Source organism: Tyto alba, unplaced genomic scaffold (genome assembly GCF_018691265.1).
Source record: "Tyto alba isolate M040663 unplaced genomic scaffold, T.alba_DEE_v4.0 Super-Scaffold_26, whole genome shotgun sequence".
In the NCBI taxonomy this organism is placed as follows: domain Eukaryota; kingdom Metazoa; phylum Chordata; class Aves; order Strigiformes; family Tytonidae; genus Tyto; species Tyto alba.
The window spans coordinates 22,166,526-22,179,018 of NW_024881300.1; the positions used below are offsets into that span (position 1 = coordinate 22,166,526).

The 12,493-nt window shown below is 51.8% G+C and overlaps 1 protein-coding gene across 2 annotated transcripts in view; it reads right to left on the bottom strand.

Moving 5' to 3' along the window:
- Positions 1–12,493, bottom strand: part of ANKRD11 (ankyrin repeat domain 11) — a 157,745-nt gene that overhangs the window by 63,159 nt on the left and 82,093 nt on the right. Inside the window, exon 3 of one of the 2 annotated variants that reach the window (XM_042797623.1) lies at positions 9,161–9,248. The exons of the other annotated variant lie outside the window; for it this stretch is intronic. The gene's annotated coding sequence lies outside the window, so the exon portion shown is untranslated. The remainder of the gene's footprint in view (positions 1–9,160; positions 9,249–12,493) is intronic. 2 annotated transcript variants of the gene reach the window in all.

The following is a 12,493-nucleotide window of genomic DNA, read 5'->3' on the forward strand; positions in this document are numbered from 1 at the left end:
CGCGCGATCCTGTGCATCCCGGTCACCGGGACGGTCCCGGGACAGCCCCCAGGTTAACGCGAGCGGGAGATTGGGCAGCCCTTCGCAAAGCAACGGCGCTCGGCCTGCAGTCCGTGGTTTTGCCCTCTGTGCTCTGCAAGTTTTCCCGAGCGATGGGACAGACGTTAAGACACCTACGAGACAGCAGCCCTGCCCCTGGATTGCCGCTTGCTGCCTCCTGAGGTGGCAGGCAGAGGAAACCCCGAATGCACCAACACCGCACAGGCTCGTGGAAATTAGGAACCGGGTAATTTTAAACACTTTCTTGGTGAAAAATGTTCTCAGACTTCGTTAAACGTGCCAGAGAAAGCCTCTGTTCCTGTAAAACCTGATGCATGATTATCAGTCAAGGCCAACGTATTTACCCTAAAATTGGGCAATATTGTTTTATGGCTCTTAATAGTTCAAACCGACAATGCACCACTCTGAACAGACGCTGCCGAGCAGTTTCTCAGCCTTTCATCAGGACTGCGTAGGCGTTGAATTCTGGAGCTAATCACCTTAGCAACGGCTCTAAACATATGTGCAGTGACATCAGCTGATTTCTGAAAGCTGTAAATAGAGGATAATAGCACGAAAAAATTCTGGATTAAAGCCAAGACCTAAAAAACATACTATTAAAACACCGCCTGTAATTCAATGTATGCAAACTTGTTTGCATCCCCGCTCCCCAAAACCTGTGTAATTACACACCTACCAGCAGAACTGGTGATTGCCCCACTGCAGGCTACTCTCAGTTTCAGAAATTTCCCAGAAACGAGGATTTAACAGAAACCCTTCTTCAAATTTAATTTCAAAAAGCCTGGCGAAAAATCTGCAGATTACCCCACACGGCATGAAGTAAGGAGAGGAGACCTGCTCCGACCTACAGCCCTGTGCTTAAAGCCAACGAGTAATAACCTCAACTTAGGAGATTTGGTTGTAAATAAGAAAATTAACTGTGTGCTCATGAGCTTGATCACTGACTCACGCAGGAACTGTGAGGAGGAACCGTGGCGAGCTCTGCTTTGAGGACGTGCTGCCAGGCCCGTGCCCTCGGTAAAGAAGAGTTAAAGCAGCAGCAGGCACGAAGGTGCGGGAGGAACCCATTTCTGGAAGGCCGTGCTGGTGAGCAGACAGCGTGAAAGGGGCATAGCCTGAATTACCTCATGTTTGGTACCTCATTAAGATCTTAAACTGTCCGTTTAGGGAGTCCCTCAATCAGCCATCAGCGTAAGACACGAGGACAATATACCTTTTGTTTTCCTCGTTTCATTGTGACCCACATTTCTGAGGTCTGTTGTGCAGGATGTGACCTGGCCGGCTAAAGAAACCTTTGCAGTGCCTCCACGTTAAAGCTGGCACACTGGGAGGGAGAGAGGGGCGAGGGGGAGAAACGGGCTTAATAGGATTTTCAAATGTCAAAAAATATCTTTAGCGGGCCCATTTACGCAGAGTCTTAGCACTCGCTGAACTTGAAAGCAAAATTTGCTGTGCAAAGAACACGGCTTGCATGCTAAGCGGCCCCGAGGAACGCTGCTCCTGCAGCACAAAGCCACCCAGCTCCTTCACCCTCGCCTCCGGCCGATTAAGGGAAGGGAAAGGCAGAGTCCCCTCCACATCGGGGCCAGGAAGGTGCTGGGGGGAGTTTGGGGGCTCGGTGTCGGCGCAGTCGGCGAGGTCCCTCGGGTGCAGCATCCCGGGCAGCGGCCCGGCCCGCGAGGCACCCTGCCTCGCCTGCAAAGGGACCGGCCAATCAGGCTCGTCTCTTTCGTGCAGTGCCCCGCATCAAAAATGAAAAATAGTAAGGCTAGGGAAACGGCAAATGCAAACTTGACAGCTGCATCAGAAGAAGGATGCAGCACAGAGCCAGAAGCGAGAAATTCCCCCCTCCTTTCTTCTGTATAGGGTTGGGTTTTTTTTTTTTTTTCTCTGTCAATTAGAGCTGCAAGGAAATTCAGTGAATTGAGATCAGCAGTGTTAATCGTTATTGCGTTTTAATTTAATTAGCATTATTTTTTAACTACAGGTAATTTACAGTGCCTCAACCTAAATGTGCGAGTCAGGTAGTGACTTCTGTTCACCAGAAAACCACCACCCCAAAGATAATCCTGCTATTTGCTTTATGCCTTTAATTTCTGTAATCCATGGTTACCAGTTTCAGCGAGACTGCCATGGTTACTCCCCTGCTCCTTTTATCAAAGGCTCCTGTGTGCGTCTTGCTGGAGCGGCAGCACTTCTGCCGAGATGCTAAGAATAGCAAAGCCCCTTTCCCGAGCGCTCGGTAAGGTGAGACGCAGGGGAAGGATGAAGTTTCTGAGACCCGCGGGGGGAGAGGGGAACGGTGCAGGCGGGGGTCACCGGCACGGGACCCGGCTGATGGACGTCCCACGCGAGGAGGTGCAGCAGCAGCTCCTACTTCTGCCTTTTTTCCGCCCGCACAAGCAGGGGCTCAGCCTCAGTCTGCCCTCAGCAGATCTCTAAAGTGTCTGTTCGGCGTCTTTGGCATCCTTTTCACTTTTTTTGGAAGCCCCTCTCTTTGCAGCCTGAGTCGCAGTTTGGGTACCTCTGAGCTTTCGGAGTCAGATCTTCAGAGAGAGCCTAAAACTCCGGATCACTATTTCAGCACGAGAACCGCCGTGTCCCCAGTACGACCAGCACATCTGTGGGGCCGGGCTCCTGTCTGGCCATGTCACCGTCACCCAAGTCACACTGTTTTGAGACACTCAACAGTATCTGCTGAGCTGGTTTCCCATCCAAGTGTCACATCTCCTATCAGCCAGCTTTTCGAACTGGAGCTGACCAAAATCGTAAAGTATTTTGAATGCTTTGGCTAAGCCGTGCATGGGCGAGAGGTAAAGGAAGGGAAGGCTGAGCCGGGGAAGGCAAGGCAGGGTTCTCGGGAGGGGAAGAAGCAAACCCAGCATCGCCGAATCGGCGGGCCTGGGAGTCAGGGCCTCGGCAGCAACGCACCGGACAGACGGCTGCCGTGGCAGGGCCCGACCGACCACCGAGCTGCCGCTGGGCAGTCAGATCACCCTGGAGCAGATCACCTCTGGCAGGGCCAACGGATGGTTTAGAAGTATTTTACACCTTAGTGCCCTGTAAAAGGTTTCCTGTGGGCAGAGCGTTTGCCAATCTGAGTTGGTAACACCTCGAGCCCTTGCAGGGATGTGCACGCTCAGCAGCTGGGGGCAACAGGCATCACCTCGTCACCTGAAGGCTTTCGCCCGATAACCGCAAGGTCCTGCCAGAAGCACGTGCGATGCTGAGATGCTGATGCAGCTCGGCACCCCTGGAAAACACCCGCCTTTATAGGCTGGTTGGGGTTGGAAGGGACCTTAAAGCCCATCCAGTTCCAACCCCCCTGCCCCGGGCAGGGCCCCCTTCCCCCAGCCCAGGGGGCTCCCAGCCCCGTCCAACCTGGCCTGGAACCCTTCCAGGGAGGGGGCAGCCACAGCTGCTCTGGGCACCCGGGGCCAGTGCCTCACCACCTGCAAAGGAAATAATTTCTACCTTCTAGGTTATCTAAACTTACCCTCTTTCAGTTTAAAACCATTACCCCTTGTCCCATCCCTACCCCCTGACCCAGAGTCCCCTCCCACACCTTCCCTGTCCCCCCTTTAAGCCCTGGGAGGCTGCTCGAAGGGCTCCCCGGAGCCTTCTCTTCTCCAGGCTGAACCCACCCAACTCTTAGCATATCCTGCTAGGTCCCACCGCAGGGCACCCTGTGGGTGCTGCACTCGCTCTTATGATATTGGTCAGACAAGAGATTGCCTGTCTTACTTCAAGATGGGCACAAAAAGGCTGGTGCCAGCATCCTTGCAGGCCAGGACCCCCTGGGAAATGCAAACCACCTCGCCTCCGAGCAGGAGCTGAGGCTGCTGCCGCAGCTCCCGGCCCAGTTCGGTGACACGCACCTAAATGCTTCTGGGAGGAGCTACAGTAGAACTGGTAGGCAAATTTAATGTTCAAGGTGAACTCAGAAACATCAGAAAACTGTCCAAAAAGCACACACATTCACCCCTGTTTCGTGGACCTCTGTCTTTAAAAGCAAATGCTCAAACACCCTGTGGAAACTGGTGCACACATGCCTGGAGATAAACAACATCATGGGACAGGTAAGCTAGTTACTCATGATTTATCACACCATCTCCCCATCTAATTGCATAGCTAAACAGTCAGTCATTTTAATCCACCGTAAGCAGCTTACGCTTTCTTACGGAGCTCTGCGACATTGCTCACTTCCTGATTTGGAAATAATAATTCTCTAAGTCTTGCTCTAGAAGGTGTGAAAACCACCGTTTTCACAGTAACCCTGCACAGACTGGGACCTGTAAGATGCACACACGGGACAGATGTCTCCTGGAAGAGGGTCCCAACATCTACTTCAGACTCAGCGTTGAGCAAAGCAGAGGCTTCCTCGTGAGGGATCACAGCAGTTTTACATCCAGATGCGAGCCCTTGGTGCCAGTGCCCTATAATGTCAAAATGCGTTTCTAATCTCACCTTGAATCATACCCTTCGCCAAAATCTCTTCCTTATCTTCTTTCAACAAATTCAGCCATCTCCTACGATAACATTCCGGCATTTTATTTGTCCTATAAACAAGGCTGGTTGTACTTAAATTACAACGTCCCAGAGCCTGTGGGCCAGCGCAGCTCCCGGGAGCGCTGCGGGGCACCCAACATCCCCGCGCTTTGGATTTCACTGTCCCGGATCCACACCCTGCTCAGCGGTGCTGGATGGGAACAGGACCCCACTGAGCACCCCCCCACACACACACAGCACCCTCACCCACCCGCCCTGTCCCACCGGGTGCAGTTGGATCCTCCTCAGCACCTTCCACCTCCGTGTCCCGCCGGTGCCGGCCCGCTCTGCTCACACACCACGGCTCCTCGCTCCAGGTCCTCGCCCCGCGCCTTCCCCCCGGCTCACGCATCTCTCCCCTCCTAACAGCCGACTCCCCTCCGGTTTGGCTTCTCCATTTACTCGCCACTGACTCAACAGGAACAGGGCACCGCAAGCCGCCCAATTTATGGACTGGTTTTGATGATTCCAGTGTGGCAGTCACGTGACTTTTTTTTTTTTTTTTTGGTCTTTTTAAATTGTGTTTTCAAAATCCTTGGAGACCCACACAAACGAGCATAAAAAGTTGCAGGGGTCCACTAAAAAAGTGTCCCCACGTGCCCAGAAACACCCCTGTCCCTCCCCGTCCCCAGAGCACGGAATAGTCAAAGCGCATTTTAGCTTTTCCACACCAATCCGTGGATAAGCAACCGTTACAGAACTTCTCTAAAGACTTAAGGGAAAGAAATCAGGTTTTGGGTTACATTAAGCTTTTCTCACTACTTAAAAACGACAGCCATTGAAAGTGAAAGCTCCCGCGCGCCGCGGGACTGAGGAGCTGGTGCACGCCGCTCGCACGCCTTCCGCTCGCGGAAACAGCCACAGCCAAGGGGGTTTTTCTGACTTGCAACACCAGAGAACTTTACCCCCTGAAACTACCCATGAACTTAGGCCAGTGACCCCAAACAGAGCTTCAAAATCATTCCAGATACTGAGCCAGACCAAAAGTCACTAGCTGGAACCGCCTGCCTTTGATACCCTGAACTCCTGTTACCAGTACTGGGCGGCAGCGAGGGCGCTAAACTCCTCCTGCAATATTTTTTTTTTTTTTTTTTTTGAAAGCTTGATACAAAATTTATTTTACCATATGTAAAATTCATTTGTGTAGTTGCACACCCTAGTACGCTTGAATGGGGCGAAGGAGTGTTTCAACTCCCAGTGCAATTTATTATTTAAAAGCAGTAAAATTACATTGCTGATAGGAGAGCCCAGGCGGAGAGCAGCGGTGATGTAATGGGTAATGCAGCTCCGCTCGCTGTATGAACCGCGCTGTACATTAGCGTGCTGGCGAGGGTGGTTGCTCCTATCAATTATTTATAGTCTTCTGGCGCGCAGCCTGGAGAGGGTCACATCGCTGAAAGCTAACTTTATCTGCATTGTTCCCAGCCTCCTGCCCAGCTGTCACTCTGCTCGCTAATTTAATACACCCAGAGCAGTGTAGAAGGATGCAGGACTGCTGGTTGGGTTTGTCCCTCCCCAAGCTGGAAGAGGAAGGTGGGGTCTTACTGGGAGCTGCTGGGATCTCAATAATTTTCCTGAAGGTGCTGACTTGGCGTTCTAAAATCTGCATTTGAGGCTCCCCTGGTCGCCGGGATGACCGAAACACGGAGTGTTTCAGGGCAAGCGTGTGCTTTGGGGGGGGGGTGAGAGGTGGGATGTCAGCGGTGCGACGGGGTTCTCCATCTCTGTTACTGTGCCACACGAAGGGCAGGCTGAACTGCACGTTTGGCTGCGTATGGCAGCGAGAGCTATTCAATAATGTATGTAAATATGGGGGGGGGGGGGAGAGGGAGAAAGCACACTTCAGCTCTCTAGAAAAAAGAAAAGGAAATAAAAAAAAAAATAAATAAATAAGGAAAAAAATCTCTCAGAGGTTTTTGTTTCAGCTACAAACTGACGGTGCACAGCCACGGTGTGATTCCCCTGGATTTCCCCACCAAGGAAGGGACAGTGTCCTGTTGTACTGGCCCCCCGGGCAGAAAGCGGCTCTCAAGGCTTTGTCCCTACAACTCATCAACACCTCTCTTCCACTATTTACCCCAAAATTAAATACACCATGACTGCTTCTCAGACCTGTGAAATATACTCTTAAACATGCTGTTCACTTGGCCCAGTATCTAGATTAAAGCAATTAAATCTTAACTTTAGCTGGTTCAGGGTCTCTGTCGCTGCGAGAGATGCTTCCCTAGGAAAGCACTCCGGCAAAAATCAAGTACAGGAAGGTGAGAGGCTGCTTTTGCAGCTCCTGTGCTTGGTCCTGCCCCACCGATCGGCCGAATTCACACATCCCGTATGCTGCATCATGCTGCCTCAAATCAAAGTCAGCTCCAGCTTAAATAATAAGGTATTTTCCAAGCCTTGTGAAGCCGGGAAAATAACGTGAATTTTCCTGCGATTAGGACTGCCTTATTTCAAGCAACAAGAAGCACCCAGGTTTGGTTTAGACTTACAAAACAATTCAGATTATCACGTCTGAAAACAACGCACGGCAATTTCATGAAAAGCACAACGTTTGCACAAAAAGGAAGTGGTTGACAAAGAAAACACAGGCCCAGAGGAAGGAGGTTTGTTCTTCTGCAGCACAAACAAGGGTCCGCGAGAGGCTCCTGCTGCGGCACCGGCACCGGCCGGCACGGCACCTCTGCTGGCACCCGGTGCTCCGGGAGCCGAGCAGGAGAAGGCTCCTCAAATTCGGTGCAGCCCCCCCCAGCGTGGCCACAGAGGCTTGGGTGAGGCAAAGGCAACAGCCAAACCCTTTCACGTGAGCAGCATTCAGGCAAAGACAAGATGGAAAACCATAATTAACCTTCAAGCAGTGAAAACCAGCATCAAGTATCTTCTTCAACTTTTCTGCGCTATGAGAATCAGGAGAATTCTGCCCAAAACTCCGAAAGGGGGGAACCGGGAGAGCTGGGGGAGGAACCAACTGGTTTCCATCCCCGAGCCAGCACCACCACAGAAAACCAGGTTTTGACCAGGGACCGAGCCCGGAGCGTGCAGACCACGTGCTGCTGCCACCGCACCAGCATCTACGGGCCCTTTACATCCTCTCCGAATCCAGGATTATTTCCATGGCAACTATCTGGAGAACTTATTAAGTAAAAAAAACGAAGAACAGTTTGAACACACAGAACCTACATTTGTAACGTACTAGCTGACTAAATTAGCAGCGCTAAGATTTTTAGTAATCAAAATAGATCATGTTCTAGCAACTCAATCTTCTCTCTGCCACAGCTAAAAAGAAAAATCTGATAGTAATACCAGTGCGGGGGGAAGAGGAGAAATTATAGGTTTTCTAAGACCACAGCCCTATATCAAGTCTTATCCCATTCAAGTGGTTCAAGAGACATTATTTTAATATCTGACAGTTCAAGTACCGTTGAATAAAGCTGAGTTTCCAAGAGATGATAAACTTCGTTGCAAGGCACCTACTACAGAATCAAAAAGATGACTATCACATGACACAAAGCCGTTCTCCGGTACAAAAATTCACTGAATCACCTCAAATTTATACAAAAAGCCCTCCAACGTTTGCAACCCTGCCCTTCTATGCTTTGTGCAGCACCAGGTACTGCTCGCCTGCCCACCGCCAGCCCAAGGCAGGGCTCGCACGGACGCCGTCCCGCGTGGGCTGGTGAATTCAACAGACACGCGGGATCACGCCTGATCCCAACCAGACCCGCAGCGCCGAGCGAGCCAGCAGTGCCAGCGTGGAAAGCCACCGGACCGAGCTGCATTCTAGTGCTCACTAGCAAGCTAATAATCTTCCTCACTTCACTCGGGCATTAGTTCAAACAGAAGAGGAAAAATCAGCGGCCCTTTATCATATTTAGCTTGAAAGATTCATCAGTTTGGAATATTTTCTGTGAGAAAGGACAATCTGTTTATTACAGCTAATTTCAAATAAATTAAAAATTAACAAAACCTTATTGCAACACTGAAAAGGATTCGTCTTCCTCAATTTGATTATTCTGTAACCAAATTCCTGCCTCCTTCCAGGATCATTTTGCAGAACAGCAGAGGAGGCGCGACAGAGCACGCGGGGACGGTCATAAACAAAGTAATGCGTGTCTGCCTCCGGCAAGGAGCACGCTCCCAGCTACACACGGCAACTGGAGAAGGCAGTCGGGGCTGGGCCACGCCGAGCCCCGGGCTCGCACAGCCCCGGCGAGGAGGCAGGACCCAGGTGTGGGGTTTGAGCGGCCGGCCTGGGGGCAGAGCTGCAAGCCCGGCAGCAGCCGCCTCTCCCAACCTCACCCCCCGGCACCGCAGCAGCGACCGCGGTCCCGCCGCAGCACGGGGAGGAGGAGACCGCCGAAGTTTTGCCAGCACTCAAAAACAAATGCTGCCCGAGAATTTCGTTAATGGCAATTCAGAGTGCGAAGTCTCAACAGGGATGATTTTGAAAGTGCTTTACAAAAATAAAATAAAAAAAAAAAAAGGGGGCAGTTAAATGAACTGTTGGCTCGGTCACTAAATCCAGCCAAGGAGATTATATACATTATTGATTTACCTTAGAACAACTTGGGAACTCATTTCCAATGGTTTCTAATGGAACCTGGATTTTCTCAGTCCTAATCTGCCTCGTGAGGTTGAGCCTCCTGCAAGGAAATACAATACCACAGCATTAAAATGGCAGCTGTCAGATACACAACAGCCCCATTCATTTAATGAAGATAGGGCAGCGGTGATTGGGATTTCTAAAGGCTGTTCCAAAAGGCTCCTTTACAATGAAATAGAGTGGGGAGAACATCACGGTGAGGATGGCCTTGTGAGTGCCTACAGAGCACCGTGTAGACCTGCAAGTTGGGATTTACAGAAACCAAAGGGAGGTTATGAAAACTTTATTTTTGTAATACCAGCTTGCACAAACCGTCTATAGTCCTTTCAGAAGCAACGCTGATTAGTGGTTTGAGCAGAGAAGTGGCAGTTTTGAACCTCGGCTCCATTGCCTACTCAGCCACAAATGTACAAAACATTTGGGCAAGTCAGTTTTTCAACAGCCACAGCTGTAAGAGGCGCAGAGTAATGCTTTGGTTTCTATTCTTAGCAAAAGCACGGGACGGAGACAGCGAAGCATATGTACAGCCAGTAAACAATTCTTCCGTATGATAATCAAAAGCCATTTTAAAATAGTAAATTCCCATCTGAAAAAAATTAAGATCTTTATGAGGGTGCACGAGCACCAGCCCCCGCTCGCAGACGCGATGCGCTCAGAGCACCCCAGAAAAGGAAGCCGGTTTGGGGCAATCTCGGCGCAGCACCGGGCGACCTCGTCAACAACCAGGCGCCCCAGCCTTCCTCCCCATCTCCCACCGCGCTCATCAGCCCGTGTCCCGAGCCCCGAGCCCCCCTGGCTCCCGAGCAGGACTGCCCCACCTCGGCACCACAACGCCCAGAAAGCCCCCCCCGCTCCCCAAAACCACGTGCTGGGCGGGACGGGATGGAAGTGGGGAGCAGGGGGGGTCCTCACCCCCGGGGATTTGATCAGGACAACACGCCGTCAGCCCTCAACTTCTGCTTCAGCAGCAAAAGCTTCTCCACTTCGGGAAAGGTTTTTCCCCAACACAACAGGCTCAGCCTTCTGAAATGTTGGTCTGGTTATTTTAGCAGATGAAAAGAACGTGATTCCTTTACGTACCTAAAACTAAAAGGAAAAGATTTTTCTCAAGCCCTACAGGAAAAGATTCCCTTAATACAAAACCAAGTAGGGAATATTGTAGTCTAAAAGGAGGCTTCCAGAAAGGTGTGAGCATAGAAAACAGAAGCTCATAGCAGGAAGGAAACTGTAACATTAGCTACAGACTTTGAATACACACGCAGATCTGCATCACCAAACACGAACAGTGAGCGAAATACTCAGTGCCAAAGAACAAAAAACAACATTTGATCCTCAGCTATTTTCAAAATTCATCTGCAAACGCATCCTGCCTTAAGACCAAGGCGCGATGGATATATGGCAATTAACTGCAACCACTATTTTTATTATTTGTAGTGCCTTGCTAGAAAACACACGCTGCCCTTAGCCCTGAGACATCCTGTGGAAGCAGCCGGCCGCTTGCAAAAATCACTGAGCATTCTATCCTGCCCCTTCTCCACTTTAACGTCTTACCCCGCAGCTTCAGAAGCTCCTGGCTCTGTCCTTCCCCCTCCCTTCCCGTCCTCCTCCAGCTCCTTCCCCTCCAGGCAGCGTTTCCACCTCCCTCCCCTCCTGGCAGCGGTGCCGGTAGCGTGCCAGATGTCAGCCTGACCCCAGAGCCGCCGTTTCGGGTCAGTTATCGGGGTTACGGTGCGAGGGGAGCGCTGAGCTCTGGCAGTGGTTCCCATCTCACCAGGCAGAGAGGGGAGGGCTCCACCGCGCCAGCGATGGGGTCTGGGCACCGCTGGCAAATTTAGTTCCAGGTTTGTTTTTTTTTTTTTTTTTTTTCCTGCTAATGAACCACCGGCGGCAGAGCCAGCAGGAAGTTTGAAAGACTGTTCACGCAGGCGGCAGTGAAAGCCTTCGGCACCGAGAGCTGGGTAAGGTGACCCTTGGCTATGCTAAGCATCAGTCATTCATAGAAGTGTCACTTACTGCACGAGGGGAACGGATGACCTGAATGTCTCCTGCAAGAATAATTGCACACTGAAGGCAAGGGCTAAAGTTTCTGGAGAAGGGATGCTGCTGTTGGCTGGGAGAGCGATGCCACGGCAAAACAAGAAAGACCATTCCAAAGACACTGGGCTGCTGCGAGGAGGTAGCAGAGACAGTCATCGGGGAACTCGAGATGCATTTAGAATGAACCCAGACCCGTATTCTTGACCAAACTACACTCCTTGAAGGATGTGCCCCCGATGAAGGAACGGCTCCAAGGCAATGGTATGCAGTTTGCTGGAAGGAAAGGGAAAGCTTCAAGCCTGACATAAGCCAGGGCTCGGATTCCTCTATCGTAGCGAGGCTGCACCGCAGATAAGGCTGCGTCAACTTTTCCATTTGAGCACTCTCCCCTCATAGGTTTACAGTCAGAGCGAAAATGTTTTGGCCAGGTGGAAACTTAACATACAGGCTCCCCAAGCAGGGAGCTGCCCGTGTATATAAAACGTGACAGTGTCCTCCACCCAGACTTGGTTTCCCTCCACCTAGAAAGGGAAAAATCTCATCTTCCTCCCCATGAAATTCTTCGCATTCCTCCACAGCAGACAAGCTGTACCCCTCCATCTACCCCGCACATCTAGAGTCGAGAGCCATACAGAGTGCCCCATAACATCAAACAACCCGAGGTACTGAAACAGAAAGAGGTTAAACGTTAACCTAGGAGCCAAGAGGAGGGCAGGAGACTGCAGTGCTGCACTCCCACCCCAGTGCCGCCGGCACGGCTCCGGCCCAACACCCCCGGCCATGCCCTGACCTCCGCCGCGAGCAGGAGGCGCCGGCACGCGCCGTGCCGTGATTTGGGAGATGGAGGGAGGTTTGGGGCAGTAAGGGCGTTTGTCATCTCTAGAGTCCATCTGCCTGTGGGAAGGGGGGACAAGGAAAGCGAGGGGGAAGCTGGCACCTGGGCCCCCCACCACCGTCCCCAAAAGCAGGGTGCCCGCTCTCCCCGACACCGTAGGCGCCGCGGGCTCCTCCAGACACATTTCCCTGGGTCGGTGCCGTGGCAGAGCGAGAGGCAGGAAACCCAGGGAGCAGCCTGCCAGCTCACACCCCTTCGGCATCTCATTTCGGTGTGTACCCAACGACGAAGATGCTCCAGTTCCAAGGGAAGCACCGGAGGAGCCCAGCTTCCCAGCAGCCCCCCCAAGCGCTGGTCCCCGTGTCTGCTCCTGCTCCGCGGGCGGGTGCAGCACCCAGCACCCAACCCCGTGC